This window comes from Pinus tabuliformis, chromosome 2_2 (genome assembly GCF_031772625.1).
Source record: "Pinus tabuliformis cultivar Carrire ecotype Pingquan chromosome 2_2, CPIR1, whole genome shotgun sequence".
NCBI lineage: Eukaryota > Viridiplantae > Streptophyta > Pinopsida > Pinales > Pinaceae > Pinus > Pinus tabuliformis.
Genome location: NC_142300.1, coordinates 387,752,555 through 387,759,765, shown reverse-complemented (window position 1 = coordinate 387,759,765; position 7,211 = coordinate 387,752,555).

Below are 7,211 nucleotides of genomic sequence, written 5' to 3'. Positions count from 1 at the left end.
GGAGCTCCAAAGTATATAAAAACAAGGACAAAATTTAAGGCATGAGCAACTACATGGGAAGTGTGGAAATGAGCTACTTCACACAACATAAGAGATAATATGTAGATGTCATGGGATCACAATGTTGAAAAGGGGACATACACATAGGAGTTGGCAGGCGAGGAGTGTAGAGGTAACACACACACAGAGGAAGGAAGACATGAGTGCTTAAATATGTTTGGTGCAACATAGTGAAGATATGTATAGGTACTTTAAGCGCCTGGGCACAAACATAAAAAAATATAACCAAAAGAATAAGAATGAACCCACTTATTTTGGATTACACTCAAAAAATTACATTTCAAGTGTGTATCTCATCTCGTGTGTTTTTTTTATGCTTTGGAGAGATATTATACCAGGAGTCTTACTGGTGGTTGATGGAGATGCTCATAAAAATACATCAAGATGTGTTGTTAATAGCAAGAATACAGGATCACCTAATTCGTAGAACAACTAGTGACATGTATAGAAATGTGGAGGTCGCTGGATTCCTTCACCACCCTCAACATACAATTATATGTTTGGTTGAGAAATAGGAGAAAAAAAGTTTCCTTCAAGTGAGGCTAATTATCAAGATATCCAAGCGGGATGGATGGTGGATAGGGCCTTCTCTAAATTTTCTTGAGAGCCTGGGGTAGAGGCTTGGGCCTTCGATTCATTATTTTGGATGCCTTGGGTCACCATTTCTTGTTTCTCATTTGGTTTGACAATGACTTCTAGATTCCCTTCACTGGGTGGAACCACTATGTTTCATGCTACCAGGGTGGAGGTAAACCCTCTCAATTCCCTAGAGTGTGTTTCTGGCTATTTGATAGCTGAGCGGTGGAGGTAGTAGAACTCTAGATTCCTTATGCATTGGTTTACTACTGAGTAGCTGGTCGGTGGGGTTAAGAGGATATTTGGAGTCCCTGTTTCATTTGGAAGTGGAAATTACTCCCTTGTGCAAGACAACTTCAGTCCCTGACATCTATCTCAGGGGTGATAGCTACTAGTAGCTTTGCTCCATCTTGTCTATGGTTGGGTGGATAGTTATAATCCCCAAGTTAGTGCCTATATTCTATACAAATCCAAGATAAGTTCTTATTATTCATAATCATGTATGTAATTCATGTTAATGTGTGAATTAGTGATATGTTGAATGGTTGCCTAACAAGACTTGGTCTACTTGTGCACATATGTTGAACTGACGGTTATAATCCTTATGAGGTTGTATTAATGATAATGAATTTTTTCATGTCATTAAAGGTCTTACGCTACCATCTTGTTGAAAGGATTTATTTGCATATGATATTTTTGGGGTTTCACTAGTGAAATGATTTCATAGTGAAGTCAATGGTCACCGTGGAGTGCTTCTCATCTTGTGATGATTAAATGTTGAATGGATGAGAAATTTTTATCATGGGTTGTTGTACACTTTTTACTGCTAACCCTTATTGTTCTAGGTGATGCTAAATCCTTTTTCATTTATTGTTTAGCTGGTAGGGATGATTGAGTCAAGGAAAGTAAGTTTTTGTTTTTTTAATGAGTTCAACCTACTCCATGTGTCCTCAGGAAATAATTTCGCCTAGATTTTTTTATTTTTTTTACATCATTCTATTGAGTTATTGTTGGCCAATTTATGCATAAGATTCCCTAAAATTATTGTCAAGTGAGTGTTGGAACCAGTGCTTCAAAAGTTTAAGAAAAACCCAAAAAAATATTGAAAGAAATTGTTGTTTGGAACCCTAATAAAACACTAAAAATGGCATAAATTTAAGTTTAGGGACCCACAAATCAAAATTCGGGAGGTGAGTTAGGCAAGTTGGACTTCGAGGGCTCTCCACCCCAACCGATGGTGTACTAACTGTGAAAATGGTGGAGGTTAGGAGTTTGAATAGAGTTGAGAGATTGGGTAGGTTAGGGGTTAGGATGACACCAACATAACACGTTACCATGCCAAGAGGAGAGTCGACCCTGACTTAGGCCAGAGGTCAGGGGTCGGGCCCAAAATTGAAAATAAAATACATGTTGATGGAAACAGGTTGAATTTCACCTTGTGATTTAGTTTTCCTGCCACATGGACCTGTCCACGATGCGAGAACTTCCTAAACACCCACCACGTGGCCTACTGAATGTCTACCACATGAAGGCTAAGATGATATAGAGAGCAAAAGGGTCTATCATTAAGAGGGCATAACTCTCAATTCGTAAATGGGATTGACGAAAAATTTATATTTTTAGAATCATTTTGATAAGATGGATGCAATGATGTTATATATTGGAATTTTTAAGGAAGTTGAGAAAGGTAAAAAAAATTAGGTCACGTTCCCATAATTGTACATTAGGAGTTGGATTTGCGTGGTGACTACCTCATTCTAACTTTGTTGGGGCTATGGGTGTAGGAGGGGGTGTGACATTCCTATTTCCTTAGAATTTTCCATTAACTACTATGATTACATATATAAAACAATTTCAAATTAAAATTTCTAAATTCACAATTTTTTATTGATATTTCAATTGTTATATATAGTCAATCATCATATATATGGATTTTTATTTTTCTTATGCTCAGCCTTTTCTTTTGCATCTCCTACTCCAATGTTGTATATGTATTGTATACATTTATTCTCATGATATATACATATCTGTAAGTATATAAACCTAGAAGAAAGGTTCATTTCTTTGTATCTTCAAAATTAACTTTTCCAAAATGTATACAACACTACTTAGTGTTAATAGCTATTTTTCTTACCCAATATTCCATTACTCCATTCTCTTTCATATTATCGTCTGTTAGTTAGAATAGTACATTGGAGTAGTTTTAGTTTCATATGTGTGTGTGAGTTTCCTATTTATGTAACTACTTCTTAGGGAACATTGAGTTCCTTTTGTACTTGGATACTATTATGTGCTTTCCATACCAATAATCAGGCTGTGTATATCCTCTATACACTTCTACAACTCGTAGCAAATTAGATCACATACTACTGTAAAAGGTTTCTTGTAATTGCACCTATTTACATAGGAATCCTTCCATTTAAATCCTTAACAACCTTTCATGCAGTTCTAAGTCTTTCCATGCCCTTTCTTTTTATATTTAATTTACTATTATAGGTAATCATACATAGATAACATGCATTACTTCTACCTATATACCTTGTGTATATTCACATACTAATTTACAATATATTAATCGACAAGTATTGTCTTTGATTAGATGGTTGTATGTTGTTTCATAATAAAAATTAGCATCAATTAGCAAATTTTGAGTGTCAGTAAGTTTAACATGTGCATATTTCCAGAAATTTTCAATCATTTTCTTCTCTACAAACAACTTCTTAGCACATGCATGCATCAATTCAAACTTATCTAAGCATATATTTTCTCTATCCACTAAATTCTTCAACTTGTCATATGTGACTCTTCCTCAATAAGGTTTGTCATTTTCATTTTGAACACTATCATATGCATTTGTTTTCTTTAAGGAGTCTTATGTGCCCTCCTCTACCTCTGTATCTAGAGGTTTCTGATTTTGCTTTTCATTCAAATATTTAGTGAACTTTTCTACTTTCCACTTGCCTTTAAAAAATTTCCATTGTTGCCCATGATACTAGCCAATTCTTGTTTCATGCTTTTTTCTATTTCCAATAATTGGTTTTCTGGAGGTGAAGTTTCATCTCCCAACCAAATCCAAATATAATCTCAAGTTTATGTCCTTGTTGTATCATTTTATTTTTATTTCATAACACCATCATCGTAACAAGTTTAATTAGTTTTATAAGACACAACCAATGTACACAATTAAAGATATGGTTTAGCCCTTAGGCCTCAAAATTTGAACCTACAACTTCAATATCGTATGTAACATACTCTTCTCAAATAACAAAAAAAAATGTCCTCATTAATATAATTACAAGATAAATAACATATTATTCCGTTAAGAAATAAGTCTTCACACTTCTGAGATTCAATATAATATTCCTCCTTCATTTTCCAAAATTTTATGTCTTCATTTAACACTTTCGCAAGGAATTTTTAATAATATTGGAGCCTTGATTCTTAATTTTATCGATTGCATTTAAAAAAAAAAAACTTATATGTAGTTACCATATGTTCCTTGGTGTCTACTAACCTTATTTTCATGATTATTGTTATTCTTAACAAATGTGTTTTCATCTAGGCATAGGTTTACATGGTTATGATCTTTATATACCATTTGTGGTTCACATGTGTTGAGTTAAGATTTTATTTCTTTATAATTTTTATGTGAGGTATATATTGTCTTGATACGTATGCGCCCGTTAATTCTCTTTTTAATTTGAAGGTGCACTTTATGTTTGGTTTCATTATTCATTAACCATATAAATGCACTCACTCACTTTGGAAGCCAAAAGGGTTAAAGATCCTTCCATGTGATTAATAACACTTGTCACTTTTTAATGGAGCCAACTCACTACATTCACATGTTTTTATTGTTCCATGGCCATGATTTAACACATAAATTCAATAACTAAGGTAAGAGAAAGGAATAGAACCAGGTAAAGTTTTTTGTTTATGTTTCATTTTCTTTTGCCATTTTTTCGCCGCTAACCTCGTTCTTTCATCTGGCGAATCCGAACAAGGGTTTCAAACCCTACATTTTTTCCATGGCAGGTGTTCTCGATTTCCGTGGTCATTTGTAATTTTAGGGTATTTGACTTCCACTTGGTCAAGAGTCTTCACCCACGTTGTTGATTTCACAGAGGTAGCTTGAAATTTCTCCCCTTATTTCACTGAGTTTTTATTTTGGGACTTTTCATAATACACAATTGTAATTTCCAACTGCTACAACCTTCTTGTTACACAAGAACATAATATTATTTTCTTATGCACCATTCTAAGACTTTGTTTGACCCCTTTTTAAGGTGGATATCAAATTTCTAGAGGACTTCAAGGATTTTCTTGTTTACCCATTGGTTCATGTATTTTTTTCTCTATCCCTAGGGTTCTTATTTTGTAACCATGGTTAATTTCATTTTATACCTGTATCTTCTCTGTGTATTTTTTTGGTTGAGTTCCCATGTTTCCAATTCATTTCTCCTTCAATTTTTTGAGAGGATTTAAGAGACAAATTCTTCACAGGTCCTAACCTTAACCCTATAGGTAATTCCCTCATGCCATTTTCCTAATTTCTACTACTGCTTCTTAATATGGAAATTCTCCTTTGACTGTATACCATTTCGAAATTAAACTGCTAAGGGGTTTTTGTCAGTTGGTATTCTAAAGCTCGAACAAGAAATATGGCCTACTAAAGGTGTATCTATGGTTAATGAGTTAGGATTTATCCCAACCATTATATTTAATCCTTGATTTAATTTTTGTCTATATTCTCAGAGTTCTTATTTTAACAAATAATTGTTTCTAATGGTGAAGGGATTTTTTTGCAATTACTCACTATTAACTCTATACTTTGTAACTTGACATTTCTTTGAGTGTTTAACCTTTTATGTGATTTTCATCACATAGGTTAAATTTTACTACTTGGCTTCCGTGCTCTAGCAAGTACCTCCTACTTGACATACTGATTCCAAATATATTATTCTTTTTATTGTAAATTTTTCAAACTGAAGGAAATAATTTCTTATTGGTGAATCCTTGCACGTAACTTGAAATTTCTTTATGTGACTCCTATTCATATCCTTGTCAATATAAGGGTGAGCTCAAGCTTGATCCCGAGAGTTCTGTTACATACATTTGACCTGTGCAGTGCCTAAACACTTCATTAATGTTGAATGTAGATTTATTTAAGTCCACGGTTAATCAGTGGCCCTGATCCACACTTGCCCGATCTCGCATAAACTTTGTATAATCAATTTTTTTTTGTAAAGATATTTTGTACATTGGTTCCCTTTTAATTCTATAGAGTAGGTTGTTCCCACTTTCCCTTGTACTTGGTCTTCTAAACCATTGCTCTACCTACTAATAGAATTTTGTTTTGGTACATGTTGTGTATTGAATAATTGTTCTTTGAGAAAAAGATATTTACTACTAGTGTTGATTTCAATTATACTTACTATTAGTATTGATTTTATACTTGGGGGTATGAATTCCACTATGCATATGGTAATAATATGTATATTTCTTTTATATTTATCTCATTCTATGCACTCTTTGCATCAACTTGTTAGAATATATTATTGATATGAAGTGTAAAAGCACTATCATCACCACTACGGAGATCTCTCATTAGTTTGCAATCTTTCATTTTATGAATTTGGAATGTAATTATAGCATATCTATTAGTTACCATTGCTATGATGTTTGTTTCATGTTTTCTTATTGGAAAATAAATAATTAGTATTTCTCCAATTTCTAGAAGTCAATTTATTGTTTTAAAATAAATTACCCTTGTATTTTGTGTTGGGGTATTAGTATTATTTTATTCAATAATTTTCTTTGAGTGTCTATGTTGTCTAAACATATAAATATCATTTCCTTGTTACCCATAGTTTAATTCATTGCTCCCAATTTGTCATAAACCCCTTTTTATTCCTTAATCAATGTCTTCTCTAGAAGGAACATTCTAGTGGAAATATGCATAAAAGATTAATCTAATGACCTTATATACGTTATACCTAATTGTGGAACTATATTATATTTGTATGTACCTTTTTTTCCTTATAATTATATTTAATATGCACAAACATCAATTTATATCCATTCTCTATCCCCCTAACTAGAATAATTATGAATATCCAGTCACTTCTATCTCCTACAACCATATCTATATATTATTAATCAAAATCATGAGTTATAAAAATCAATGTATATCTATTTTCTAGTCTTTAACGAGACATACCCACATATAATTAATGGTGAATGCATTGAGAGTATAAGAAATATCACATAATATTCACCCCTAGTAATAATGAAAATTTAAGATTTGATATCTATAATAGCATTGCATATCAATATATTATTAATCACTATCATGAGTTATAAAAATTAATATATATCTAATTTCTAGTCTTTAATGAGACATAGCCACATATAATTAATGGTGAATGCATTGAGAGTATCACAAATATCACATAACATTCACCCCTAGTAATAATGCAAATTAAAAGTTTCATATCTATAATAGCAATGCTATCAATCCTACTTCATAAAGCACGTTCCTCTCAACCAACCAACTATAATAAACAATTCCTCCT